This window comes from Zosterops lateralis (genome assembly GCF_965231275.1).
Source record: "Zosterops lateralis genome assembly, chromosome: 18".
Taxonomy (NCBI): Eukaryota; Metazoa; Chordata; class Aves; order Passeriformes; family Zosteropidae; genus Zosterops; species Zosterops lateralis.
In genome coordinates, this window is record NC_139778.1 from 7080653 (window position 1) to 7095654 (window position 15002).

General features: G+C 42.8%; 1 long non-coding RNA gene across 1 annotated transcript; it reads left to right on the forward strand.

The window, feature by feature from the left end:
• The first annotated feature begins 1648 nt into the window (after positions 1 to 1648).
• On the forward strand, positions 1649 to 6831 carry LOC310916779. The gene is made up of 3 exons (XR_014591353.1): positions 1649 to 1750; positions 2878 to 3008; positions 6521 to 6831. It is a non-coding gene; the product is annotated as an uncharacterized lncRNA (long non-coding RNA).
• Positions 6832 to 15002: the final 8171 nt, after the last annotated feature.

Sequence of the window (15002 nt, forward strand, 5' to 3'; positions counted from 1 at the left end):
GGTCCTGGTCAGCTCTGCAGCAGGAAGTTCAGCAGGGCTGGAGAACTCTTCCCTCACTGGGAGTGTTTCAGAAGTTCTGAATTCTGTCTGTTTGCCTCGGGGTCTCACTCCTGGTTTGGAACTTTTAAGTTACAGTGAGTTACAAAAACAGGACTAATCAGTTCCACTGATGCTCTAGGGTTCACACAGCCTAGTATTGGTTCTTGTGGGTTTAAATTTTACTTAGGTTTATTTTTATAAGGGGTTTTTGGTGTTAAAAGGGTCTCGAGATGCACCTGGGATTTTTAATTTGCATGTACGGGGTCGCTCCGGGGGCGCAGGGGCTGCAGAGGCTCTAACAGCCTCATGGCAGTTTCGCCCGGCGCAGGCGTTTCGTCGGCAGAGACATGCCACCGCAGCGGCGGTTCAGCGGCCCGGTGGCAGCCCGGGGACGCGGCTCCCTTTACGGGAGCCCGGGGACACAGTTCTCGTCAGCAGAGCCACAGCGGCCGCGGCTGCCCGGGACAGAAGCCGCGCCGGAGCTGGGCGGCTCGGCAGCCCCGTCGGTCTGCTGCCACGGCTGGCTGCCCGGCGGCCGCTCGGGAGCGGTTTGGGAGCTGGGAGCCGCGGTACCAGAGCCGTTTTGTGGCGGGGGTTTTTCGCGCCGGGCTCAGGCTGGGGCCGGCTGGCCCATCGGTTTGCGGTGGCGGCTGGCTGCCCGGCGGCAGCGGCAGCAGCGGGGAGTCTGGGAGCGCTGCCCCAGCGGCGGTGGCAAGCGGGGGTCAGGGCTGGGGCGGCCCCGCTTGCTCTCAGCTTTCTTCGGCGGTGGTCCGGCGGGAGCGCCCGGCCCCACAGTTGTGGTGGGGACGGAACGCGGCGGGCTGGGTGCAGAGGAGGCGCGGGGCCATGCAGCTGGGCTTCTTTGAAGGGAGCGGGTGAGCCCGCTCCCGGGGTCTGTTTTAAGGTGGCCCGGGGTCTGGGGCGGGGTGCAGGCTCTCTCTCTCTCTTAAGGCGGCAGGCAGTTCACTCTGGGGTCGGAGGGAGGTGGCCTGTGGGCAGCTTCTAAGCGACCAGGCAACCCCCCCTTCACTGCACCCCGCCCCGGGAGCGGGGGGGACCATGGAGGTGGCTGTTTACTTTTACATTACAAAATAAACATTCAAGATATTAATACACTTATTACATAACAATCAAGGGTTTCAATTCTCCAAATTTCATTTCTTTCAGTAGTCAAATCACTGTGTTGTTCGTCTGTGAACACTCACAGGAGGTGCTGGACCCTCACATTGCTGGGTTCTCCCCAGGGTGGCTATAAATTCTTTTCTGATCTGGTCCAGAGGTGTTCCAGCTGGTCCAGTGGGGCCAATCCCAGTCAGCACAGCCCCTCAGAGGTGTCAGGGGAAGGGTGAAGCTGGTGACAGTCACTGCTCACCCAGGGGAGAACACAGCCCTTCAGTCTGGAGCTGCAGTAGGACTAATCAGAACAAATCACCACTTCAAGCCAGGAAGGGTGTCAGAATTTGGCTCTTTATCAGTTGTAATGTGACTGGCATGGAACTTGGCATCCACACTGGGAATCACTTCTTGACCAGAAGACATTGGCATTTTGTCAGGGCAGTTTCTTAGCTTTCAGAGTAACACCTAAATTGGAAGGGTTCACTTCTATCTCTTTAAATCTTGTGAATGCTGTGCAGAACTGAAGGTCATTACAGTTTTCCTGGATGAGCTGTCATGGAGAGCAAAAGGAGAGACAGCACACTGCAAACCAGAGGTAATATTTAGACATTTTATCTCTGACTGTGAAATCCAATGGCAGAACCTGTGATTTCTCAGGGAGGCTGTATGAACACAGGCTCATTGTCAGGGTATAAATTGCTGTTTGTTAGTTCTGGAACAAGCTAACTGATGAGCACTGCCAGGGCACAGGAGCCAGGGACACATTTCATGGAGTGAAAGGGACCTGACAGCCAGCACAATGTGAGACACCAAAGCTGCTTCTCCAGATACTCTTCCCTTGTAGGACACAACATATTCTAAATATCTGTAATATTTTTAGAGTTGGGTTTTTTTAGCATCGCTTAATTTTTACAGTGATTTCACATGAGACTGTTTTAATATTGAGCACAAATATAGCCCTTTTAAAAATTAAGCCTTTTGAAGGCCATGATAGATGGTTTTTCTATGATTTGCGTAAGATGAGTAGAGATATGAACTACCTGTGCTGAGCTCATGGATTTGCTTTTTTGTGATTAAATCTCAAACTCAAAATATTACACCTTTCCCATGCATCTTCCCAAAATTTCTAGACCATGCTATCCCTACTGAGAGAGAAGCAAAAAGAGAACTCAACAGTCTCTTGGGTGAGCTCTAATTCAGATCCTCATAGGCTTTTGAGACTATTTATTCTCAAATATTACATCCTCAACCTGGCAGAAGAAATAAGCTTAACCAGCCAAAACCATTTCTAAACTATATCTGGAAGGTTGGATCCATGCTTTCTGCATGTTGGAATTACTAGTAATATACTCAGAAAATACTAGTCCATGGGAGAAGCAGCTTAATTCTAGACAGTGTTAATATTGAATGCAAGACTATGAGGATTGATAGTCCTTGTAATCTCTTATCTAAGCATAGAAGAGCTACATATGCTGTTCATAAAGCACTGAAATCAATCATCATAGTGGCAGGCAGGTAATTGGGAAGCAAACTCCTGCTCGTGCCAACCAGGAGAGGATAACAGCCTTCAGCAGGTTTTTGGGGTTTTTTCAAAAATTATTCGCTATCTCAGTTTTCAAACTTCAAAATTTAAAAAAAAAGTCACTTTAAATCCCTGACTGTGAGCACTCAGGAAGCCAACATGGCTTTCAGAACTGCACAAACCTTGTGTTCCTTGCACAGCTTCAGAGACCATGGGGGTTATCCAGCACTTCACATGGAAAGGTCTGGAAAAGTGGGGAGCCAGAGCTCAGTGCTGCCTGCTGATACCTGACTGCAGAGAGAGGATTCAGAATTGTGGATCCTGATTAGAGGTAAAAACCAGTTATGTCTGCATGGCCCTACAAGCAGGATCAGATTTTAATTAAGTCCTTTGAAATGTTAAGATTTAAAACAATTATGTGACTGCACAGCTCTGCAATTTTGACAATCAAATTCTTGTAAGAGGGATCTTGGAGCAGTTAAGAACAGCTCTGTTTACATGTTCAATCAGATGAGGATAGTCAGAAAGACTCCATAATTAGACTTTGTTACTGAAAGCCTTCTCCATGTATTAAACATTAACAGAATGTTTCTAATTATGTAATGAACTAGACCAAGCTAAACTTGTAGGAATTAGCACTGTTCATTCTCTGATTTTTAAGATTAGTTACATTAATTTTAAATACTGCTTTCTGCCAAGAAGAGGCTGGTAAAAACACAATACTAAAAATTGACTGTGCCTCATTCAAACATTGAGAAAAGAATATGCTGTTTGCATTTTTTTAATTTTGGGGTTTTTTTAGCAAGTCATAATCCCCAACTTTCATTGAGATTGCTGCCATTTATCCTCTTTTATAACAACACAAATAAAATTTTGCTTTGTTTTTTATAGCTTCATAATATGAATGGAAGTTTTGTCCATTGCGTAGAGAGGCACAGTTTAGCTCTAAGAGGTGCCTGTGGAACTGGCAATGGTCCCACTTCTCTACACAACATTACACAAGTCCTCTCAGTCCCTCAGATGGGAGAACTTATCTGTGCTTTCCTAATTCCAGAACAGCAGTTGTTTTGCTTATCAAGGAATGTGGTTTGTTTTGAGGGTTTTTGTTCTGTTTTGTTTGAGGTTTTTTTGTTCTTTGGCTTTTTGGGTTTGTTTTTTTTTTTTTTTTGTTTGTTTTTTGTTTTTTTTTTTGTTTTGTTTTTTTTGTTTTTTTTTTTTGGGGGGGGGGTTGGGGTTTTTTTTTGTTTTGGTTTGGTTTGGTTTGGTTTGGGGGGTTGGTGTTGGGGTTTTGGTGTTGGAGGGTTGGTGTTGGGGCTTTGTTTGTTTTCACAAATTGTGTTTAGGATCCTGGTTTTGCAAGGAGTGTGCATGTGTGCAGAGCTGTGCATGCCTTCCTCTCCCCTGAAGTGTGAAATGCAAACTGCTGTTTGCCTCGTCATGTCCCATCCCATCCATCCATCCCATCCCATCCCACCCCACCCCACCCCACCCCATCCCATCCCATCCCATCCCATCCCATCCCATCCCATCCCATCCCATCCCATCCCATCCCATCCCATCCCATCCCATCCCATCCCTGTGCTGGCTTTTGGCAGGAAGGACTGGTGGTATTAATGTTGTGGGCTGCAATCACAAACTTGCACAGCTTGCTGGAAGCAGAACGAGCTGACGTTTGGCTGGGTGGCAGTGGAAAAACAACAGAAGAAATGTGGGAATTTTATTTCTTTTTTACATCCTGTGATAGTAAAGCATCTTCTTTTAAACAGACCACGCGTTAAATCTTTGCTTCTGTACATTGCATTTATTCTCTGATGAGTCATAGCTTGATGGTAAATCCTATATTTTCTTCCTTAATATGGTGGTATTTTTAAAAGTGCAAACAAAAAATCCCTCATGTAAGTTTTCAAATTACTTGAATAAATTACCAGGTTTTAAGCTGTTGCACAGTATGTGTTAGCATTTGTTCTAGAGTTTTTTGGTAGACAAACAAAAGGCTCTGGAAAAAGGTTGGCCCTCTTCCTTCTCTGGAGACATTGCCCTCTCCTTTCCTTTCCTCCGCACTATCTAATTACTATCACCCAAACAGAAAACTCACCCAAAAAGAAGTTGTCTTGTCCTAGAAATATTTGCATGCTGTTCAGCACAGCAGAGTCCTGATTTTAACCTGATGTATTTAGATGCCACCTTTATGCTTGTCAATAAATAACCGTCCCTAAAAATACCCGTGGACATGAATCTTGATAAACACAGCATCTGGGTCTGCATCAAAATTTCCTTTTGACAATTCTTCAGCTGTAATCCAGCATAAACTCTGTGATATATTACAGAATAACTCCCTGATACCACCGTAATGACTCAGCCTGGTCTGTCCAGCTGTGTCTTGCTCCTCCAGGACACTGCAGGGAAGGTGCAGCACTGGGGCAGTAATTTCATCTTAATTTTCTGCTTGGAGTCTGAAACCCAGACGAAATTGGCATCAAAACATCCTCTTGGGTCTAGGATTAAAAAGATGCTTGGTGAGAACTGGAAGGGGCTTTGGTCTCTACGTGAATTTGGGCTGACATGGGAAGCTGCTCTGGTCTCCCAGAGTGATGCTGAGAGCATGTGGGTCCTCTTGGCTCAGATTAGGGCTAGGCCAGAGCCACTCCATATTTGCCAAGGATTTAAGCAACACCCTAGGGGTGCATGCAGGAGCCTTTGTCCTTTATGAAGAGGATTTTACACTCCTGTTTTAAATTACAGGTTAATTGATCATAGTGCTGATTTAACGTCTCATCTTCCCCATCCGTGATAAAGCTGCTTGTAAATGCACAGCCATCACAACTATTGACATTATCAGAGTTTAAAACACATAATCTCAAACTGAGTAGTGTCTTTTCCTTTTTAAAAAGCATGTTCTTTATAAAGGAGGCACTGCCTTAAATATTAGTTCTGTGTACAGAATCATACACGACCACTGCAGCAATTAGATGCCCACACGGAGAGTGAGCAGCAAGAGAAATTTCTCACAGCTGCTGGGAGTGGCTCAGAGTGAAAAATCCTTCATGAGCTGATGCTGTTGGAGCAAGGCTGAAGGCTGAGAGCTGTGAAATGCAGCAAGTGGGAACTGCTGCACTACAACTCACAGGCTCAGGTCTCTTATTAAGAATTACATAATGGCCTTATGCAAATATTGTTTAAAGATTCAAGGGCAAATAATCAGCCAGAGCTGAGGCCACACCTCAACTAAGGGTCCTGAAATCTTTAATGGCAACAAGTTACTACATTAGAAAAATAAAGGAAAAAAAATGGGTTATTTTAAACCAGTTAAGATATTTAAATACAAATACATTTGAAATGTTTTGTCTCATGGGAGTTTCATATTTAAAACACATATTTGTATGTTTATGTTCTCCAGACCATTTCTGTCAAGAAGGTTAAAAAAATTGCTCCTGTTTTCTGGGTTTATTTTTTGGCAAGTTATACCACTGGCAACTTGCAGGTTTTGTAAATAAAACAATATGTAATAATTTTATCTTTTATTTTGCTTTGCATATTGTCCATCCACGAGAAATACTGGCATCTTTGGCTCCTTTTTTGGATCAGAGGGTTTGAAGTGTGGTTATCTTATTTACTAAGTATATCATCATAGATCCAAAATGATCCTGGCCCCACACTGCGGTTTATTAGCAGGTACAGGTTGCCCAGAGAAGTTGCGGATGCCCCAGCCCTGGAAGTATTTCAGTTTGGATGGAGCTCTGAGCAGCCTTGCCTAGTGGAAGGTGTCCTGCCCATGACAGGGGAGGGGAACTGTGTGATATTTAAGGTCCCTTCCAACCCAAACCATTTTATATTTTTATACAGAAAATATACAACAGAGCATACTTGGAAGTCCCCTGTTTTTCTTCAGTGTTTATTTGGACTGAAAATGTATATCATCAGAACATTGGAAGATAAATCTTGATCCAACTGAAACTGTCAGTCAGTTCAGCTCTTTTAAGGAGCCACCCTTTCCCTGAACACTTCCCAAATTAGATTTCTGTTATGCTTATTTGGGGCTATTTCAACACTTTTATGGAATTGAGTCATCTTCTCTTTACAAAGATATCACTAATTAAACCCAAGATGAGCAACTGCTTCCACAGCTTGGTGGGTACAAGAGAGGCATTGCTGGAGCACATGTTGCAGCATATGTATCCTCCAGGAGTATCAGATGGATAAATATTGCTGAGCTGCCCAAGAGTCAATGTCAGATTCCTCAGGCCAGGGCTTGACTGAACTCTGATGCCCATCTGGGATTCTGAAAGGGTCTCCAGACATTAAACACAAAAGGCAGCTTGCCACAAGGATTGATTTCCTCCCACCCTTCCAGCCTGATCGTGGGACACAGCCCCCGCCAGCTCTGCCCAGGTGTTCTGACCTCTGCACCTGACAAAAGGACTCAAACCAGGATCTCTGCTGAGAGGGACAACATTGCCATGGAAAGCTGAACAAGCTCTGCTCTGCCCTATGTCCCTGGTGCTCTCTGTTTCTCCAGGCTTATCTGGCTGTGTACACAGCAGGGTCCAGCTCCAAAATCTATCCAACGAGATGCCCCCTAGATTTATAGCAAGGTTGACTGCTCCACATCCAGGCTGGCATTTCCTGATGGGGACCCAGGAACTGGATCTCTCTCTCTCTCTCTCCCCTCATGTATTTTCTCAATGTAAAACTGTTTGGAATTACACTTAATGCTCATTCAAAAGCATGAGGACTTAGTCAAGCCCAAGGAGTTGAAAGCAATTGTAGTCATGGTGCCTACATTTCCAGGTAGAAAATGTGAATATTAATTGCTCACCTCCAAGAAATTATTACACACTTACTTAGTGGTTTGGGTCCACAGGAGAGCTGGTAAATAAGGACATCAGATATTCTCTGTATTTTTAAGCTTTGGTAATCTCAGACTGTCTGCTTCAAGTTAGCGGTCAAAAGGCAAATGGAGATAAATAATTACCTTCTAAAGTAAACTTTCTGAATTGGTTATATTTGCTTCAATTTTATGTAAGTTTGCCACTGTTTCTGCATTCTTCTTAGAGCTTTTGTAGCACTTGAATATTTTTGTAAATAGCAGTCCTCGTCACTGGAGGTCTGAATCTGCCCACCAAAATGATCCAAAAATCTTATGTAAGCCAAGATGTTAAAAAGATTTCCTGCAGCCAGTACTTTGAAATTCTCTATTCAAAGAACCAGACTGAAGATCATTACAGAAATGGATTAAAAGCATCATAAGCTGCTCCAGTTACCAAAATGATGTTAAGTTCTTCCTTGTGGATGCAGAAACACCCACTGCAACTCCATTTTTCTTTTAAGTCAAGAGAGATTTCAAGGCATGTGAAGCCTTTTATAAGAATTCAAGGTTTACATTCAAGGCATGTGAAAACAACGTGGTGTTTTCAGTGTTTTTGTGTGGTCACTGCAGGACAAAAAGGCTCTCTTAAGTCCCTGTGTTTGTGTCACTGCTATAAAGTCCTGTGTCAGTGGCATTACCTTAACACAATATGACTGATCTGACTAGACATTAAGTCCTCGGTTGTAATGTAGGATGTACACAATTTACAGTTTTCCACACAAGGCATGAGCTAGATTCACTCTTTTGGCTGCTTGTGCCCTGGTCCTTCCTCCAGGGCTGAGTTCCTGCTGTTCTCCTGCTGTGACTGTGCATTATCTGTAACTCATGGGCACAAACTGCTTTGGCAAAAGGGGCTGTGGATTAACTGCATTGGGCGCAGTTCTAGAAACACAGTGTTAATGAGCTGGAGCAGGGTCATATCAGGGTGGAATGGTTTGCAGGGAGTAGGAAAATTGTAGCCCTGGTTCCATGCTTGAGATATTTTGGTTTTCTGAAATTCTTTTCCCAAGGAATTTTCTGTAAACAAGAGAGATGTTTTTGTAAACTCTACCTATGTTTTCATTCTGTTCCCTAGGAGGGACTTATTGATATCCCTCTGGTCTGACCAATGTGAGTGAAGAGGTTTGTCTTTGTGTCACCAATCAGATTGGTCTCTGTAAAATAGTATAAAAGGGATACACATCCCAAAAATAAAGGAGTAATTTTCAGCCTTCTGAATCTTAGAGTCTGTGTTGTTGTGGTGTAAAACAGCGTCAGAAAATGACTTTCATTCTCTCCCTGTTGATACTCACACGTTCAGGCAGCTGTTTGTAGCTGAGCTCCAGAGGTGACTCTTGAGCACAACCTACTGCTTCCCACAGCACCTGCAAAAGGAATTAACTAAGTTAGCTTTTTCTCTCAATTTTTGTGTTCAAGTAAAATGTTGATTAACCTGTTTTCCTTCTCTGATGAACTTAATTTTCATATTTTCCTCACTTTCTAAACATAAATCCTGTGTATGTAGAGAACCCCTACTTCCCATTACCTGGACTTAAATTACTTCTGCCTGGTTTCCATGAGTTTGTAGGCATAGAATAAATAGCCCTCTGTATTTTGGGCTTGGAAATGCAGTTTAACCATGTTTACATGTGACTACAGAGCCCAACTCATAAACTTGAAGAGATCCAATCAAAATTCCCTCCAATTTTTACTGGCCTTTAGAATGAAACCAGCATCAGAGAATGCTGCAGTATAGGTTTGCATCGCTCTGGTGACCATAAATGTTCAATTAAGTAAAGATCCCTAATTACTTATAGTGAGGTCAGCCATTCACTTAGCCTGTTAAACAACTGAAACCCTTTTATGGGAGATGTTCTTGTTTATAACTGACTGTAGCTGAATGAACAAGAGGAGCAATGGCTGTATGAATAGGATCTGATTAATCTAATCAATTAATGCCTGATAATTAACCACAAATATTGCTATTCTGTTATACTTCAAGGACTTAAATCTTGTCTCTTCCTACCTGTGTCATTTCTAGGGAGGAGATTTCATTGCTAGTGAGATATTTTATCTTGGAGCTTTACACATCCACATTTCAGAAGCCTCTGCTTGACTTCAGCATTTGATAAGGACTGAACACAGACACTCAACAAGCCAGAGCAATTCCCGTTGCAAAGACAGACACATAAATGTTGGTCTAATTTTTGAGCTGCTGCCTTCCTAGTTCTCACCTGGGAACAGCTTTGATTGTAAAATATACTTATATTTTTCACACTTCTCTAGTATTTGCCACTCAGTTTTGTCAGAGCAGCACTGCAGAGCCTCCACTGCTTGACTGAACTCCTTGTTGGGTTTCTTAATTGCTGGTTCCAGCTCTTGCATGTTCTCCCCATGCAGTCCTCAAAGGCTTGAATTTCCTCAGCTGGGGAATGCCCATATGCTCCTTTGAATAGGCAGGACAGTTCAACCCAGCACATGTACGACACCTGAAAAAGTAAAATTGATTCATCCACAACAATTTTGAAGCATTTAATTGCTTTGCCCTCTGCTCTCACACCCATTTGCCTTCCCATCTCCCACTCGTATTCAAGCTGCTTTTCTGGCTGTGACACTCCACACCAGACAATCAGCTGCCATATTGTTGCATGTATCTCAGAATCTTTCATTTCAAAATTTCTGCCAGCAGTGCCAGCTTTCATCTCTCACAAAATGCAGGTTTTTTTCATTCCCCTTGTGCCTTCCAGAACTACTAAATTGTCAGAATTATACCTAAAGTGATTAATCTTTTAGTCTTCCTGGTAGCAGAAAAAACTTGGAAAGATACAATATAAATGCTTATTAAAAAGCATTTAAATGCTGAAAAAAACATTTACAGAAAGTTAATCTTGTGAGTTTTGGCACCAGAAATAAAACATTTGAAAGCTTGACTTTGGCAATACAACTCTGCTTAAACCTTCTTGGTTCAGGTAGTTCAGATCAAGCCTGTGCAGGGCTCTCCTCAGTACCTTTGATAACCAGACTTTGTTGACCATTTGAAGGCATCATTGCTTGGCTTTGTTTCTGTGCCAGTCCAAGGGAACAATATCTTTTCTTGGGGCCCAGAAAAGCCACATCTTGATGCTGTGCAAGAGCTCACCTGGGACACACAGCAGCTCTTATAGAAGGTGGCCCCAAGCTGATCAGGGAGGGCTCAAGGGTAGAACTGGAAGTGAAGGAAGAGAGGTCCAAACTCACCAGCAGCCCCCAGCTTCCTAAATTGCAGCATCTGGAGTTTCAAACTCAGTTCTGAGGTTTCAGTCAAGATGGGAACTGCAAAGAATGGATCAAAATAATCTGTACCCTGCAAAGACAGTCTGGGAGAACAAGGCACCTCCTGGTCCTGCCTCTGTGACAACACTGTGCAATTTGCTCCATTCAGCATCAATTATAGCTGAATTTAGCCCTGTATTTTTGGCTATGTTATTATCTGAGTGTTACAGCTCAGCCTGTTAACACGAGGCTAACTCACAAGGTTTTATTCAGGTTTTTCTCTGCTTTCTGCTCAGACAAGGCCCAAGGCAACTGGGATTTTCCAGAGGAGAGAATGACTTGTCGCTAATAATAGCTTTAGTCAGCAACATATGTTTAGTGATGCACATCAATATTTGTGCTTTCACAGAGGCTAGGATTTTGCATTTTCAATGTCATTGTGTCCATGGGCATCCTTTATCCCAGTGCTTTACATGTAAAACAGTGGATTTTTTTATCTGCATTTCCCACTGGCTGAAATTCCTCTGTGCTATCAGGCAGCATCACATTGCAAACCATTCCATTTCCTACCTGGTACCAGACTCCCATGAATCTTTGAAATATACACCTCAGCCATGATTTATGAGATTTTTGTATCATTTTCCTTTTCTTTTTCTACAGAGGCAGGTAATGCCTCATAGGGCATGTTGAAAGACTTCATGTTTTCAAGCAATTCACCTGGTGTTCTGCCTCACTTGCTCCTTTAACTCTAGAAGGAATATGTGATAAAGCAATGTTATTATTCCTCAGATTGTTCCTTCAACTTTTCTCACATTTCTACTTTTTTACTAAGTTATTCTTCTTTGACCTTCTAATCATTTCTTCAGCCAGAGGCTGGAAGGTGACATTAGGAGAGATGACTTCAAGTGAAGAGGAAATCTTAGACTTAAGGATCCTGGTCACATGCAAAACTCACAGTTCTTGGCTAAATAAACACAGAAATGTTTAAATTTGAATCACAATGTTCTCCAAAGCAAGCACAGTTCTGCCTGGAAAATAGAAAATTCCTGGTGATTCACTCAGGCATTGGACTGGAGGGAGCAGTTGCCCTCCTCATTTTAATACTGGGGTTTTACTGAGTAGGTCTGATCAAATCTGCATGGTACAAGTTTAGCATATTTTCCAGAGCATCGATGGGTTTGTTTGCAATAACCCCTATTTGTGTGTGCAGTTCAGGTGTTCTCTATCAGGAAATGATAATTGGTCTCCTTCACATTTTGGAGGAAAGAGGTTTAATGAAAACCTACCATATGGCTTTGATTTTTTTTTATAGACTTAGGTTTTGCTTGAAGCAATTTATGTTTCCCAAACTCGTGGTAAGATGCAAAACATCAGGAAGCTCCTGCTCCTCCTGGGCACTGACTGGTGACGGTACCATCCATCAAAATGCTTGTCCACCTTTTCTGACCAAGTCAGCTGGTCACAAAGAAGCATTTTGTGTCTTGTGTTACAGCTACAAATGGGCTCCTACAACCACTGAGCACAGGGGTTTTGTTGTCTCTGCGTGAACTGTGTTCTTGCTATTAAGGAGTGGAGTGGTAGCTGGTGAACAGCTGCTGTGTAATAACCTGTCTGGTTTCCTCTGTGTCTCATCCTGAAATTGATGTTTAAATTCATTCTCATTTGTTAGACTTCACTGGTTTTGTTCATCACCCAAAAGCTGGCTCTGCACAGGTCTTGCTTGCAGCTGAGCAAGAGGGTACCACGCTGCTCTGGAGCTTCAGATATTGTTCACAGCCCAGTTTTCATATTTTTGCATCATCTCAAGCAGTGTTAAGATTTTTGAAATAGAACTTCAGAGCCTGAATTTTGCTTGGCTACTTAATTCCATCCTCCTGCAGACTGTCCTCATCTCTAATTGCTGTGGGATGTTGCCTGTAATGCTTCTCTTTCATTACTTTTCTCTCAGTGCTTATAATTATGTCCTTTCCTTTTGGTCAGTTCTTATGTGCCATCCTCCACGTAATCATTCCAGGGAGAGAAGAATAAATATACTGCCTATCTCTGTGAAGGAAAGAAGTCTAAGCAGAACTGTTTCCATCTCTAATATTTCCTCTGTTGAGCTTCCCACATCCCTTTAACTTTTTCTCCCACTTATGGGCAGTGGTGCTATTCTTGTGTGATCCATTTGCATAAAGCCATGGCCAAATAGATGTTTTTATTTTATTTAAACTGGCTTTTATTTTGTTTAAGTATTTCTGTGTGTAATTTTCTAGATGAAAAAACACAAAGAGGTGCAGGATTCATGTTTAGAAAAGCCTTATGTGTCAGTGAGTGCTCTGGCTTTACTCTTTTGACTTAGCAGCTTTGTGCAATGGAGGCTGAAACTACCAATAACTGCAAATATAACCCATTTTTATTGGCATAACAGTGACATCTATTGTTTGATATTATATACATCTGTGCCACTCTTAGCAACTGCACACAGGTATTGAACTATCTCAGTTTCATAAGGTACAAGCGTGCAAAGTCAAATTATCGATTCAAAGAATTAGGTAACGGCACATGTAGTAATGCCATTGGACAGCTATGCAAAATTAAACCTAATTTGTTTTGTCACAGCCTAATTTACAGATCAGTGTGAACAGAGAGAGGCGTCTCGTGTTTCAGAGTGTCAGCAGATGTTGTTTTCATGTCACACCAGCCAGGCTGCATCACCCCCCTGGGGACAGCCAGAGGTCAGCAGCACCCAGAAGAGGATTCTCCCAGGAAATCTGCCTTGGCACTGCCCCACAGTGCTGCTGCAGTACATCTGGCCTCTGCCATCCCCTCCCTGAGCCAAGGGAACCCTGGTACTGCAGCACAGACACAGGAGCTGAGTGCGGAGGGCAGGCACTGAACAAAGCCCTGCCCAAGGATTTCACTGAGCATCTGCTGTAAGGCAGAACCACAAACCAGAGCTGGATCCTGCCCAGGCAAAGCTGAACCCTTCCAAGCCAGGCCCAGGAGAGTGTGAGGGTTGCACTGTGCCAGGTACCAGCTCCAGGTGTTTTCAGACCGGCTCTTGCACTGGAAAGAGAATTCCAAAGCATCAGGCTGGGGGAGTTAGGAGAGTTACTTTAACTCCTCTCTTACTTCCCTAATTCGATTATCTCTGTTATTTCTTGCTTCTTTTAATAGAGAACGCAGAATTCAAATAGGAAAGATTATAATGTAGCAGTAACGAAATACAGGGACTATCAAGTGTGTCAGCCTCTGTGGCTGATTAGACTTTCTGATTCGTGGGCTGGCACTCAAGGGAACAGCAACTGTCTCTTTTACTGCCTTGTCTATGAAAACAGCAGAAGGCTATGTATGCTCATTACTATTTTATGTGAGTCTGAACATTAGAAGAGAAACTGAAAGAGCAAAGCTATAGAAAGATATTTTAATAATTTTAATGGAATACTGTGTTTAATTCTTATATAAGCAAGCTTGGGACAAGCAATTACTCTCAGCAAAAATATTTGGTACTGGTAAGTGAAGCAACATAGTTCCCTTCTTTTTAAGCCATAAGCTGTAATATAAGGATGTAGAATTGTAAGAAGCATGGCTAAAGGGAACACATTGCCTATAGACCCTGCTGTGAAAATAGCACTGAAATATGTGCTAAACATTCAGCTTACACTTAGAGTTCACTTGGGTACATAAATGCTGTCTTTAACAGCCACAGCATATTCCTAAACTGAGGATATAAAGTTGGGCTGTTGTGTAACACACCAGGTTTTCCATCCTAAGAATAAATACTGTCTACTTCTCCATGGATCTGTACATAAACAGTCTTTTCCAAACCTCCAGGCAGCTGTAAATGCTGAAGGATGAAATATTCATATTAAAAATCTTGGATTAAAATCTACAGTCTTTCATGTATTGTTGTCCACAGTGACAGAAACTTGCTACTAATTTTCTACCCTCCAGCCTCCCTTTTAAGATTTTTCCACAGAGTAGCACCCAGCTGAAAGGTAACAGCAGCTGCATTTCTAGAGGATCTGTGTTGAACGCCTGTGCTTTCCAAAGAGAGAGAAAAATAAACGTTATAGGAACAAGTGGCACAGACTTCATAAATAAACAGGTTCTGGAAATCTCACTGTTCCCTCAACGGAGAGGGAAAATAAGTGTATAATGAAAGCTCTGAGTCTGTGCAGTGTTGGAGGGGCTGGAGATGCAGACAGGCACCAAACACCAGAGAAGCAGATTTTTTTGTTGTTG